The sequence below is a fragment of the Ranitomeya imitator genome, chromosome 3, assembly GCF_032444005.1.
Source record: "Ranitomeya imitator isolate aRanImi1 chromosome 3, aRanImi1.pri, whole genome shotgun sequence".
In the NCBI taxonomy this organism is placed as follows: Eukaryota; Metazoa; Chordata; class Amphibia; order Anura; family Dendrobatidae; genus Ranitomeya; species Ranitomeya imitator.
The window spans coordinates 678,708,347-678,721,013 of record NC_091284.1 but is presented as its reverse complement, the minus strand read 5'-3'; positions in this window follow the sequence as shown (position 1 = coordinate 678,721,013).

The window sequence follows — 12,667 nt, the reverse complement described above, 5'->3', positions numbered from 1 at the left end:
CCAGTCAATGTTCTAGTATTGGACCTGTTTCCTCCTGGATCGTTCCTGTGGCCTGCTGCTCTGCATAGCTAAGTTACGCTTTGCTATTTTGTTTGCTGTTTTTTTCTGTCCAGCTTGTCTATTTGTTTTTTCTTGCTTGCTGGAAGCTCTGGGACGCAGAGGGTGTACCTCCGTGCCGTTAGTTCGGTACGGAGGGTCTTTTTGCCCCCTTTGCGTGGTTTTTGTAGGGTTTTGTGTTGACCGCAAAGTTACCTTTCCTATCCTCGCTCTGTTCAGAAAGTCGGGCCTCACTTTGCTAAATCTATTTCATCTCTACGTTTGTCTTTTCATCTTAACTCACATTCATTATATGTGGGGGCTGCCTTTTCCTTTGGGGTATTTCTCTGAGGCAAAGTAGGCTTATTTTCTATCTTCAGGCTAGCTAGTTTCTCAGGCTGTGCCGAGTTGCATAGGGAGCGTTAGGCGCAATCCACGGCTGCCTCTAGTGTGGTTGGAGAGGATTAGAGATTGCGGTCAGCAGAGTTCCCACGTCTCAGAGCTCGTTCTATGTTTTTGGGTTATTGTCAGGTCACTGTATGTGCTCTGACCTTTATGTCCATTGTGGTACTGAATTACCTTATCATAACAGTACTGGAGGCCCAAAGTACTAATGATTCTCAATAGAGGGAAAAAAGAAGTTCTGAAACTATTTTTTTTTTCTCTGCACTGTGTTTTGCCTTTTTTTTCCCCTAGACATTTGGGTGGTTCAGGACACAGGTGTAGCGATGGACATGTGTGGATCAGCTCATGGCAAGAGTACAAAATATTCAAGACTTTGTGGTTCAGAATTCTATGTTAGAACCGAGAATTCCTATTCCTGATTTGTTTTTTGGAGATAGAACTAAATTTCTGAGTTTCAAAAATAATTGTAAACTATTTCTGGCTTTGAAACCTCGCTCCTCTGGTGACCCAGTTCAACAAGTTAGGATCATTATTTCTTTTTTACGTGGCGACCCTCAGGACTGGGCATTTTCTCTTGCGTCAGGAGATCCTGCATTAAGTAATATCGATGCGTTTTTCCTGGCACTCGGATTGCTGTACGATGAACCTAATTCAGTGGATCAGGCAGAGAAAAATTTGCTGGCTCTGTGTCAGGGTCAGGATGAGATAGAGGTATATTGTCAGAAATTTAGAAAGTGGTCCGTACTCACTCAATGGAATGAAGGTGCGCTCGCAGCTATTTTCAGAAAAGGTCTCTCTGAAGCCCTTAAGGATGTCATGGTGGGATTTCCTATGCCTGCTGGTCTGAATGAGTCTATGTCTTTGGCCATTCAGATCGGTCGACGCTTGCGTGAGCGTAAACCTGTGCACCATTTGGCGGTATTACCTGAGCTTAAACCTGAGCCTATGCAGTGCGATAGGACTTTGACCAGAGTTGAACGGCAAGAACACAGACGTCTGAATGGGCTGTGTTTCTACTGTGGTGATTCCACTCATGCTATCTCTGATTGTCCTAAGCGCACTAAGCGGTTCGCTAGGTCTGCCACCATTGGTACGGTACAGTCAAAATTTCTTCTGTCCGTTACCTTGATCTGCTCTTTATCATCGTATTCTGTCATGGAATTTGTGGATTCAGGCGCTGCCCTGAATTTGATGGACTTGGAGTATGCTAGGCGTTGTGGGTTTTTCTTGGAGCCCTTGCAGTGTCCTATTCCATTGAGAGGAATTGATGCTACGTCTTTGGCCAAGAATAAGCCTCAGTACTGGACCCAGCTGACCATGTGCATGGCTCCTGCACATCAGGAGGTTATTCGCTTTCTGGTGTTGCATAATCTGCATGATGTGGTCGTGTTGGGGTTGCCATGGCTACAAGTCCATAATCCAGTATTAGATTGGAAATCCATGTCTGTGTCCAGCTGGGGTTGTCAGGGGGTACATGGTGATGTCCCATTTCTGTCAATTTCGTCATCCACCCCTTCTGAGGTTCCAGAGTTCTTGTCTGATTACCGGGATGTATTTGATGAGCCCAAGTCCGATACCTTACATCCGCATAGGGATTGTGATTGTGCTATCGATTTGATTCCTGGTAGTAAATTCCCAAAAGGTCGACTGTTTAATTTATCTGTGCCTGAGCACGCCGCTATGCGGAGTTATGTGAAGGAGTCCTTGGAGAAGGGGCATATTCGCCCGTCATCGTCGCCATTAGGAGCAGGGTTCTTTTTTGTAGCCAAGAAGGATGGTTCGCTGAGACCTTGTATAGATTACCGCCTTCTAAATAAGATCACTGTTAAATTTCAGTACCCCTTGCCGTTGTTATCTGATTTGTTTGCTCGGATTAAGGGGGCTAGTTGGTTCACCAAGATAGATCTTCGTTGTGCGTATAATCTTGTGCGTATTAAGCGAGGCGATGAATGGAAAACTGCATTTAATACGCCCGAGGGCCATTTTGAGTATCTAGTAATGCCATTCGGACTTGCCAATGCTCCATCAGTGTTTCAGTCCTTTATGCATGACATCTTCCGAGAGTACCTGGATAAATTCCTGATTGTGTACTTGGATGACATTTTGATCTTCTCGGATGATTGGGAGTCTCATGTGAAGCAGGTCAGAACGGTGTTTCAGGTCCTGCGTGCTAATTCTTTGTTTGTGAAGGGATCAAAGTGTCTCTTTGGTGTTCAGAAGGTTTCATTTTTGGGGTTCATCTTTTCCCCTTCTACTATCGAGATGGACCCTGTTAAGGTCCAAGCCATCCATGATTGGACTCAGCCGACATCTCTGAAAAGTCTGAAAAAGTTCCTGGGCTTTGCTAATTTTTATCGTCGCTTCATCTGCAATTTTTCTAGTATTGCTAAACCATTGACCGATTTGACCAAGAAGGGTGCTGATGTGGTCAATTGGTCTTCTGCTGCTGTGGAAGCTTTTCAAGAGTTGAAGCGTCGTTTTTCTTCTGCCCCTGTGTTGTGTCAACCAGATGTTTCGCTTCCATTCCAGGTCGAGGTTGATGCTTCTGAGATTGGAGCAGGGGCTGTTTTGTCGCAGAGAAGTTCTGATTGCTCGGTGATGAAACCATGCGCTTTCTTTTCCAGGAAGTTTTCGCCTGCTGAGCGAAATTATGATGTGGGCAATCGAGAGTTGCTGGCCATGAAGTGGGCATTCGAGGAGTGGCGTCATTGGCTTGAAGGAGCTAAGCATCGCGTGGTGGTCTTGACTGATCATAAGAACTTGACTTATCTCGAGTCTGCCAAGCGGTTGAATCCTAGACAGGCTCGTTGGTCGCTGTTTTTTGCCCGTTTTTACTTTGTGATTTCGTACCTTCCGGGCTCTAAAAATGTGAAGGCGGATGCTCTGTCTAGGAGTTTTGTGCCCGACTCTCCGGGTTTATCTGAGCCGGCGGGTATCCTCAAAGAGGGAGTAATTGTGTCTGCCATCTCCCCTAATTTGCGGCGGGTGCTGCAAAAATTTCAGGCTAATAAACCTGATCGTTGCCCAGCGGAGAAACTGTTTGTCCCTGATAGGTGGACGAATAAAGTTATCTCTGAGGTTCATTGTTCGGTGTTGGCTGGTCATCCTGGAATCTTTGGTACCAGAGAGTTAGTGGCTAGATCCTTTTGGTGGCCATCTCTGTCGCAGGATGTGCGTTCTTTTGTGCAGTCCTGTGGGATTTGTGCTCGGGGTAACATAGTAACATAGTTAGTAAGGCCGAAAAAAGACATTTGTCCATCCAGTTCAGCCTATATTCCATCATAATAAATCCCCAGATCTACGTCCTTCTACAGAACCTAAACTGTTCTCGTGCCAGTGGGTTGCTTTTGCCCTTGCCGGTCCCGAAGAGGCCTTGGACACATATCTCTATGGATTTTATTTCAGATCTTCCCGTCTCTCAAAAGATGTCAGTCATTTGGGTGGTCTGTGATCGCTTCTCTAAGATGGTCCATTTGGTACCCTTGTCTAAATTACCTTCCTCCTCTGATTTGGTGCCATTGTTCTTCCAGCATGTGGTTCATTTACATGGCATTCCAGAGAATATCGTTTCTGACAGAGGTTCCCAGTTTGTTTCGAGGTTTTGGCGAGCCTTTTGTGGTAGAATGGGCATTGACTTGTCTTTTTCCTCGGCTTTCCATCCTCAGACTAATGGCCAGACCGAATGAACCAATCAGACCTTGGAAACATATCTGAGATGCTTTGTTTCTGCTGATCAGGATGACTGGGTGTCCTTTTTGCCTTTGGCTGAGTTCGCCCTTAATAATCGGGCCAGCTCGGCTACCTTGGTTTCGCCGTTTTTCTGCAACTCTGGGTTCCATCCTCGTTTCTCTTCAGGGCAGGTTGAGTCTTCGGATTGTCCTGGTGTGGATACTGTGGTGGACAGGTTGCAGCAGATTTGGACTCATGTAGTGGACAATTTGACCTTGTCCCAGGAGAAGGCTCAACGTTTCGCTAATCGCAGACGCTGTGTGGGTCCCCGACTTCGTGTTGGGGATTTGGTTTGGTTATCTTCTCGTCATATTCCTATGAAGGTTTCCTCTCCTAAGTTTAAACCTCGTTTCATTGGTCCATATAGGATTTCTGAGGTTCTTAATCCTGTGTCTTTTCGTCTGACCCTTCCAGATTCTTTTTCCATACATAACGTATTCCATAGGTCATTGTTGCGGAGATACGTGGCACCTATGGTTCCATCTGTTGATCCTCCTGCCCCGGTTTTGGTGGAGGGGGAGTTGGAGTATATTGTGGAGGAGATTTTGGATTCTCGTGTTTCAAGACGGAAACTCCAGTATCTGGTTAAGTGGAAGGGTTATGCCCAGGAAGATAATTCCTGGGTCTTTGCCTCTGATGTCCATGCTCCCGATCTTGTTCGTGCCTTTCATATGGCTCATCCTGGTCGTCCAGGGGGCTCTGGTGAGGGTTCGGTGACCCCTCCTCAAGGGGGGGGTACTGTTGTGAATTCTGTGGCAGAGCTCCCTCCTGTGGTCACAAGTGGTACTTCGGCTGATTCTCTCTGTGAGCTTCCGTTGGTGGAGGAGAGTGGTACTGCGGCTTCTGAGTTTCCTTCCTCAGGTGATGTGGTGAAGTCGTTAGGTGCTGCTCTATTTAACTCCACCTAGTGCTTTGATCATGGCCTCCAGTCAATGTTCTAGTATTGGACCTGTTTCCTCCTGGATCGTTCCTGTGGCCTGCTGCTCTGCATAGCTAAGTTACGCTTTGCTATTTTGTTTGCTGTTTTTTTCTGTCCAGCTTGTCTATTTGTTTTTTCTTGCTTGCTGGAAGCTCTGGGACGCAGAGGGTGTACCTCCGTGCCGTTAGTTCGGTACGGAGGGTCTTTTTGCCCCCTTTGCGTGGTTTTTGTAGGGTTTTGTGTTGACCGCAAAGTTACCTTTCCTATCCTCGCTCTGTTCAGAAAGTCGGGCCTCACTTTGCTAAATCTATTTCATCTCTACGTTTGTCTTTTCATCTTAACTCACAGTCATTATATGTGGGGGCTGCCTTTTCCTTTGGGGTATTTCTCTGAGGCAAGGTAGGCTTATTTTCTATCTTCAGGCTAGCTAGTTTCTCAGGCTGTGCCGAGTTGCATAGGGAGCGTTAGGCGCAATCCACGGCTGCCTCTAGTGTGGTTGGAGAGGATTAGGGATTGCGGTCAGCAGAGTTCCCACGTCTCAGAGCTCGTTCTATGTTTTTGGGTTATTTTCAGGTCACTGTATGTGCTCTGACCTCTATGTCCATTGTGGTACTGAATTACCTTATCATAACAGACTACTACTGTCTAATCATTGGCTGGTTGTATGTATGTAGTATGTTGTATGTATGTAGTATGTATCTAGTATGTATGTAGTATGTAAGTAGTATGCATGTAGTATGTATCTAGTATGTATGTATGTATGTTGTATGTATGTATGTTGTATGTATGTTGTATGTATGTAGTATGTTGTATGTATGTAGTATGTATGTTGTATGTATGTATGCAGTATGTATGTTGTATGTATGTAGTATGTTGTATATAGTATTTTTTTTACATTCAACACATTAGCCGGATGATGGGACTACTACTGTCTAATCATTGGCTAATGTGTCAATCACTGCCATTGTAGCAGGCATAGCCCGATGGGACTTGTAGTCCCATCAGACGATGCCTACACACCCGCACAGACCCCCTGCATGCCGTACAGACTCCCGAGAGGCCCGTACAGACCCCCGGCAGGCCACACAGACCCCAGAGAGGCCCGTACAGACCCCTGGCAGGCTGCACAGACCCCCGGCAGGCTGCACAGACATCCCGAGAGGCCCATACAGACCCCCGGCAGGCCGCACAGACCCCAGAGAGGCCCATACAGGCCCCCGGCAGACCGCACAGACCCCCCGAGAGGCCCGTACAGACCCCCGGCAGGCCGCAAAGACCCCCGGCAGGCCGCACAGACCCCCGAGAGGCCCATACAGACCCCCGGCAGGCCGCACAGACCCCCCGCAGGCCCGCACAGACCATCCCCCACAGACCACGCCCGCACACACAATTCAATTTTGAATAAATCCCCAACAGAGTCACCAGCAAAGCACCCCCACACCATCACACCTCCTCCTCCATGCTTCATGGTGGGAACCAGGCATGTAGAGTCCATCCGTTCACCTTTTCTGCGTCACACAAAGACATGGTGGTTGGAACCAAAGTTCTCAAATTTGGACTCAGCAGACCAAAACACAGATTTCCACTGGTCTAATGTCCATTCCTTATGTTCTTTAGCCCAAACAAGTCTCTTCTGCTTGTTGCCTGTCCTTAGCAGTGGTTTCCTAGCAGCTATTTTACCATGAAGGCCTGCTGCACAAAGTCTCCTCTTAACAGTTGTTGTAGAGATGTGTCTGCTGCTAGAACTCTGTGTGGCATTGACCTGGTCTCTAATCTGAGCTGATGTTAACCTGCGATTTCTGACCCTGGTGACTTGGATAAACTTATCCTCAGAAGCAGAGGTGACTCTTGGTCTTCCTTTCCTGCGGCAGTTCTCATGTGAGCCAGTTTCTTTGGAGCGCTTGATGGTTTTTGCAACTGCATTTTGGGACACTTTCAAAGTTTTCCCAATTTTTCGGACTAACTGACCTTCATTTCTTAAAGTAATGATGGCCACTCGTTTTTCTTTACTTAGCTGCTTTTTCTTGCCGTAATACAAATTCTAACAGTCTATTCAGTAGGACTATCAGCTGTGTATCCACCAGACTTCTGCTCAACACAACTGATGCTCCCAACACCATTTATAAGGCAAGAAAACCTGCTTATTAAACCAGCATTTTTTTCCACGAAAATTATATTTTAGCCCCCCAACTTTTATTTTCCCAAGGGTAACAGGACAAATTGGACCCCAAAGATTGTTGTCCAATTTGTCCTGAGTACGCTGATACCCCACATGTGGGGGGTAACCACTGTTTGGGTGCACGGCAGAGCTCAGAAGAGAAGGAGCGCCGTTTGGAATGCAGACTTAAGATGGATTGGTCTGCAGGCGTCACGTTGCATTTGCAGAGCCCCTGATGTACCTAAACAGTAGAAACCCCCCAAAAGTGACCCCATATTGGAAACAAGACCCCCAAGGAACTTATCTAGATGTGTTGTGAGAACTTTGAACCCCCAAGTGTTTCACTACAGTTTATAACGCAGAGCCGTGAAAATAAAAAATATATTTTGTTTCCACAAAAATTATTTTTTAGCCCCTGGTTTTGTATTTTCCCAAGGGTAACAGGAGAAATTGGACCCCAAAATTTGTTGTCCAATTTGGCATGAGTAAGCTGATACTCCATATTTGGGGGTAAACCCCTGTTTGGGCGCACAGGAGAGCTCGGAAGGGAAGGAGCACTGTTTTAGTTTTTCAACGCAGAATTGGCTGGAATTGAGATCGGACGCCATGTCGCCTTTGGAGAGCCCCTGATATGCCTAAACAGTGGAAACCCCCCAATTCTAACTGAAACCCTAACCCAAACACACCCCTAACCCTAATCCCAACCATAACCCTAACCACACCCGTAACCCTAATCCCAACCGTAAATGTAATCCAAACCCTAACTTTAGCCCCAACCCTAAAGGTACCGTCACACTCAGCAACGCTGCAGCAATATAGACAACGAGCCGATCGCTGCAGACGGCAAACACAGCAGCTCCAGAACGATGCAGGAGCGATCCTGTGACATAACGTCGACTCACTTATCGTTGTAGCTGGTTGTTAGCTCCATGTAAAACATTGCTGGCATCGTTGCTTTTGCTGTCAAACACGACGATACACACCGACCTGACGACCAAATAAAGTTCGGGACTTCTAGCTCCGACCAGCGATATCACAGCGGGATCCAGATCACTGCTGCGTGTCAAACACAACGAGATCGCTATCCAGGACGCTGCAACATCACGGATCGTTGTCGTTCTCGTTGTAAAGTTGCTGAGTGGGAAGGTACCTTAAGCCTAACTTTAGCCCCAACCCTAACTTTAGCCCCAACCCTAACTCTAACTTTAGCCCCAACCCTAACCCTAGCCGTAACCCTAGCACTAACCCTAACGGGAAAATGGAAATAAATACATTTTTTTAAATGTTATTATGTTTCCCTAACTAAGGGGGTGATGAAGGGGGTTTGATTTACTTTTATAGCGTTTTTTTTGGCGGATTTTTATGATTGGCAGCCGTCACACACTAAAAGACGCTTTTTATTGCAAAAAATAGTTTTTGAATCACCACATTTTGAGAGCTATAATTTATCCATATTTTGGCCCACAGAGTCATGTGAGCTCTTGTTTTTTTGCGGGACGAGTTAACGTTGTTATTGGTACCATTTTCGGGCACATGACATTTTTTGATCGCTTTTTATTCTGATTTTTGGGAGGCAGAATGAACAAAAACCAGCAATTTTTTTATGTTTTGGCGCTTTTACACAATAAAAACTATTTTATATAAAAAATAATTGTTTTTGCATCCCTTTATACTGAGAGCTATAACTTTTTAATTTTTCTGCTGATGATGCTGTATGGCGGATTTTTTTTTTGCGGGACAAGATGACGTTTTCAGCCGGACCATGCTTATTTATATCCGTCTTTTTGATCGCGTGTTACTCCACTTTTTGTTCGCCGGTATGATAATAAAGCGTTGTTTTTTGCCTCCTTTTTAATTTGTTCTTTTTGCGGTGTTCACTGAAGGAGTTAACTAGTGGGATAGCTTTATAAAGCGGGTCGTTACGGATGCGGCGATACCAAATATGTCTACTTTTATTGTTTTGTTTTTTTTTTATTTACATAAATAAATGGATTTATTGGGAAATATTTTTTTTCTCTTCATTTAGGGATTTTTTTTTAATACATTCTATTTTTTTTAAAAAAAGCCTTCAGCTTCCCGCACTGTCTGGTGAGCGCTGGCCAGCCGTAAAGCAAAGCACAGCGGTGACGTCACCGCTGTACTTTACGGCCGGCGCTCAGTCAGTGCTGGAAGCTGAAGGCGAGGGACCTGACCAGACACCGGGAATGTAAGTATGTAGTGTTTGTTTTTTTACATTTACAACGGTAACCAGGGTAAACATCGGGTTATTAAGCGCGGCCCTGCGCTTAGTAACCCGATGTTTACCCTGGTTACCCGGGGGTTTCAGGATCGTTGGTCGCTGGAGAGCTGTCTGTGTAACAACTCTCCAGCGACCAAACAGCGACGCTGCAGCGATCGACATCGTTGTTGGTATCGCTGCAGCGTCGCTTAGTGTGACGGTACCTTTAATGTGCTTCTGATTAGGTGATCATCTGAACCAAATCTTATTTAATGAAGGAAAGTATAAAAACACTGCTGTGGTGTTCACAATCCTCTTGCAGTAGGACAAGCTGGATGGCAAAACAAGTGCTAGTAATATCCCAAAAGTAATAGGAATGAAAAAGTAACTTTTAACCATGCCAATGGAGTTGAAAAGAATAGTCTTGAGTGAGGAAAAGAAGGGCTCAATTATGGCTTTACTAGCAGAGGGACACAGTGAGCATCATTTTGCCTCCATCCTTAAAATGTATAAGACGGCAGTCTATTACAACAAGGTCAAGCAGCAGAAATTAGGGACAACAAAGCTACAAACCGGCAGAGGGCAAAAACGACTCTCCACTGACCGGGATCACCATCATCTTATTCAAATGTTACTCAGCAACCACAGGATGACATCAAGTGACCTAGAAAAGGAAGGGTAAATGGCAGCTGGGGTGAAGTGTACGGCAAGAGCAGTTCGTAACAGGCTCCTAGAGGCAGTACTCAAGTCAGGAAAAGCTAGAAAAAAGCCTTTCATCAATGAGATGCAGAAGAGAGCCAGGCTGAAGTTTGTTACAGACCATAAGGATTGGACCGGAGTAAGGTAATCTTCTCTGATGAGTCTCATTTTCAGCTTTGCCCAACACCTGGTCATCTAATGGTTAGACGGAGACCTGGAGAGACGTACAAGCCACAGTGTCTTGCACCCACTGTGAAATTTGGTGGAGGATCGGTGATGATCTGGGGATGCTTCAGCAAGGCCAGAAATGGGCATGTTAATCTTTGCAAAGGACATAAGAATCAATCCGCATACAAGGTTATCCTGGAAAAACAGTTGATTCCTTCTGCTCAGGCAATGCTCCCCAACTCTGAAGACTAGTTTTTCCAGCAGGACAACATGACATAAGGTCACCCAAAAGCAATGTGAAAGACTGGTGAAAAGCATAACAAGGCGCATGAAAGCTGTGTTTAAAAATCATGGTTATTCCACAAAATATTGATTTCTGAACTCTTCCTGAATTAATACATTAGTATTGTTGTTTCTAGATGATTATGAACTTGTTTTTTTTTTGTATTATTTGAGGTCTGCAAGCAATGCATTTTTTTGTGTTAATTTGACCATTTCTCATTTTCAGAAAATAAATACAAAATTTATTGCTTGGAACTTCGGAGACATGTTGTCAGTAGTTTATAGAATAAAAGAACAATTTACATTTTACTCAAAAATATACCTATAAAGAGAAAAATCAGACATACTGAAAATTTTGCAATGGTCTCTTAATTTTTGCAGAGCTGCATATATATCTATATATACATTACAGCCCAAAAGTTTGGACACACCTTCTCATTTAAAGATTTTTCTGTATTTTCATTACTATGAAAATAGTAAATTCACACTGAAGGCATCAAAACTATCTCACCAAAAAAATCCGACAAGCATCCAGGGTCGCAGAGCGGCGTTGGAAAAAAACACTCCTTCCAGGCGACTTCACTGCCTTCAAACAAGCTACACTTGCCTTCAAACTATCCCTCATAAGCCATCAAACAAAGAATAACTGATTACATTTTTGTACCAGGAGTGGCATAAAGTCACCCAAAAGCAGTGTGAAAGACTTGTGGAAAGCATGCAAGATGCATGAAAGCTGTGATTAAAAAATCATTGTTATTCCACAAAATATTGATTTCTGAACTCTTCCTGAGTTAAAATATTAGTATGGTTGTTTCTAAGGCTAGGTTCACATTGCGTCAAGTACATGGCGTTAAACGGATTCGTTAAACGCATGTACAGAAAAGGAGCCAAAATATGTAAAAATTCGTCGTCACGGTAACGCTAGCGTTAACGCATGTGATCGCGTTTTTTCATTTGGATGTCCGTTACGAAGTATCCGTTTGGCTGCGTTTGTCACTGTCAAAAAAGTTGTTCTTTTTTTTTTTTTTTCCCTTTTGTCATTGTCGGGTGTGGGCACAGACTCATTCTCCATTTTGAAAGCATTGAGTGAACTTCTGCTAGCAAGATGTTTGTGTCTGAGCTTGTTAGATTTCGCTTGATGCGGTTGCGACTTCGGCAGAGAAAGCGTAGTTCGCAAAGGAGATATTGGATCCACGAAGTGAATTTCTTGCGGAATACATATGTTGCCTTTCACACCCTGTATGTGCAGCTTCGGGATCATCCCTTTAAATTCCAACGCTATCTACGGATGTCCATTGAGACCTTTGATGTTCTGCTCTCACATGTGAAGGATGAGATACATCATCATCGCAGCACTTTTCGTGAAAGCATCTGTGCAGAGCAACGTTTAGTAGTGACTGTGAGGTAATTATACATTTTTTTTATCATTCTATTGACAAAGACTAGATCTCGGTATCATGTGGCCTAATGTTCATTTAGCAATTGTATATTCTATTGTAACTAGCCTTTTAGATGATCATTAAAATCCTAATTTTTTTTTTGTTTTTGAATGTCGACAGATATCTGGCTACCGGAGAATCTTTTGCGTCACTGCATTATCAGTTTAGACTTGGGAAGTCAACAATTTGCCAACTGGTTCGGGAAACTTGTGATGCCATTTGGAACAACTTGCAACCACTTGTGCTACCAACACCAACATCAGAAATGTGGCTAGCGATTTCCCAACAGTTCGAGGATGTGGCTAATTTCCCCAATTGTATTGGTGCCGTGGACGGCAAGCACATTCGGATTCAGAAACCTGCGCATAGTGGATCCCTCTACTATAACTATAAGAAATACTTTTCTATAGTATTGATGGCGATTGCGGATGCCAGGTACCGTTTTGTTGCTGTGGATATTGGTGCTTATGGCCGGACTAACAATTCCAGAGTCTTCAGAGACTCCAACATGGGCCGATGTTTGTCCAGCCAAAGTTTCAACATACCTTCATCACGACCTCTTCCGGGGACCGAAGGCCCAAGTTTGCCCTATGTTTTAGTTGATGATGAGGCGT